This window comes from Heteronotia binoei, chromosome 5 (assembly GCF_032191835.1).
Source record: "Heteronotia binoei isolate CCM8104 ecotype False Entrance Well chromosome 5, APGP_CSIRO_Hbin_v1, whole genome shotgun sequence".
NCBI lineage: Eukaryota > Metazoa > Chordata > Lepidosauria > Squamata > Gekkonidae > Heteronotia > Heteronotia binoei.
In genome coordinates, this window is record NC_083227.1 from 16,788,259 (window position 1) to 16,790,758 (window position 2,500).

Below are 2,500 nucleotides of genomic sequence, written 5' to 3' on the forward strand. Positions count from 1 at the left end.
AATGTAAAAAGCATGAAGGCTCTTTCTACCACATGCGGTGGACTTGTGAAAGGGCTAAAAATGTTTCGGCAGATGATTCAGCAAGAGATTTCTAAGATTTTGGGATATGAATTCAAGAAAGCGGCAGAGGCTTTTCTGCTGGGATGACAAATGGAAAAATTTCCAAAAGAAGATAGGACTTTAATATGGTACTTGCTCTCAGCTGCTAGGACATTGTATGCGCAGCTGTGGAAGCAAGAAAAAATACCAGAGAAATGGGCTCGGATTACAAAAGTCATGTCATGGAGTGAAATGGACAAATTAACGAGCAAACTAAGAGGCTATGATTTGGAACTTTTTAAGTTGGAGTGGAGGAAATGCAGAAGATAGGTAGAAAAAGAGTGGAAAATAAAAGGACATTGGACAATCTTTGAGGATGATGAAGATTTTTAAAATAAGAATATAACTTTCGGGTGCTTTTTATTTATTTATTTTTCTTAGCAGTTAAGGGTACCTTTAATATTTGCTTTTTTTTAAGACAATAACACTGGCGGGGGTCAAGTAACGGAGGGAGGGGTGGGGGGAAAGTAAGATGTGGGGTAGAAAGATCTTTCTTTTACTTTCAGCTTTTATAAGTTGTAGATATAGTTCCGCTACCATATGTTACTAATAAAACTGCTTATACAAAGAAAGACTCCCGAGAGAGAAAAAAACAAAAACAAAACCTAGCAACGATGAATAACCAGATGCCTGAGAGGTGTTGGGAACGCAAAAAAAAAAAAAAAAAAAAAAACCCACGAAGGCTCTTTCTACCGCATGTGGTGGACTTGTCAAAGAGCTGAAATATTTCGGCGGTTGATTCAGCGAGAGATGTCTACTATCTCGGGATATGCGTTTAACAAAGTTGCAGGGGCTTTTCTGTTGGGGTTATGGAAAAAAATTTCCAAAAGAAGATAGAGCTTTGATCCGGCACTGGCTCTCGGCTGCTAGGACATCGTACGCGCAGTCGTGGAAGCGAGAAGAAATACCAGAGAAATGGGATCGGATCATAAAAGCCATGGCGTGGAGCGAAACGGACCAATTGAGAGGCTATGATTTCGAAGTTCTTAAGATGGAGCGGAAGAAGTTCGGAAGGTACGTCGAGAAAGAGGGGAAAATAAGAGGGAGGATGACGGTTAAGTTTTTTGTCTCCTTCTTTGTTTTCAAAAGCAAGAATATAACTTCCGGTCAAGGGTACCTTTAATATTTGTTTTTCTTACACCTGTCGCCAGGGACGTTTCTCCCCTGGTCTACCGACGGCAACCGGAAGGGGGGAAACGGCCCCCGCGAGGCCGACCGTCGGTTCCGGGAGGTCGGCCTCGCCCGCGGCGTCGCCCCGGTCTCGCGGCCGGACGGCGGGACGGCTTGGCCGCGAAAAGGGGACGGCCGGGAGGTTGACAGCGGCGGGGGGACCGTCCGCGGCGCCGGCTCTCCGGGGCTGCCGGCAGAGCAGGCCGCCGCTTCGCGGGGTCCCCTTGGCCCGAAAGCGAGCGGGCCCGTCTCTGGGGAAAAGCCCGGCGGGGAGGCCTGGTCTACCGCCGGAAACCCGAAGGGGGGAAACGGCCCCCGCGAGGCCGACCGTCGGTTCCGGGAGGTCGGCCTCGCCCGCGGCGTCGCCCCGGTCTCGCGGCCGGGCGGCGGGACGGCTTGGCCGCGAAAAGGGGACGGCCGGGAGGTTGACAGCGGAGGGGGACCGTCCGCGGCGCCGGCTCTCCGGGGCTGCCGGCAGAGCAGGCCGCCGCTTCGCGGGGTCGCCTTGGCCCGAAAGCGAGCGGGCCGGTCTCTCGGGAAAGCCCGGCGGGGAGGCCTGGTCTACCGCCGGAAACCCGAAGCCGGGAAACGTCCCTCGCGAGGCCGACCTTCGGTTCCGGGAGGTCGGCCTCGCTCGCGGCGTCGCCCCGGTGCCGCGGCCGGTCGCGGGCCGGCTCCGAGCCGAAACGGGAGCCGGCCCGAGCTTTGCAGGGAGAGGGGCGCTGAAGAGTTTTCGCCGCTGGCCGCGCGCCCCCCCCCCCCCCGCCGCACCGGGCGGTCGCGGTTCCGAAGGCTCCCTTAGCGCGAGAGCGAGCGGATGCTGCCGCGGGAAGAGGCCGGCCGGGGAGGCCTGTTCCACCGCCGGAGAACCCAAGGGGGGGGGGGAAACGTCGCTCGCGAGGCCGACCGTCGGTTCCAGGAGGTCGGCCTCGCCCGCGGCGTCGCCCTGGTCTCGCGGCCGGAGGGTAGGGACGGCTTTGCCGCGAAAAGGGGACGGCCCCTCCACCCTTCGAAAACGGGAGATCTGGGCATCGCGGCCGGCGGGGGGGGGCGGGGTCGGGACTTCCCCCCGAAATCGCGATCGGAGGAGCGTCCCTCGCGTGGCCGACCGGCGGTTCCGGGAGGATCTTCTCGCCCGCGGCACGCTCCCGCCATCGAACGGTCCACGGGCCCTCTCTTCCCCGATACCGTAACCGCGCGGAGATTTGTAGGGACTGGCTTCTCTCGTGCC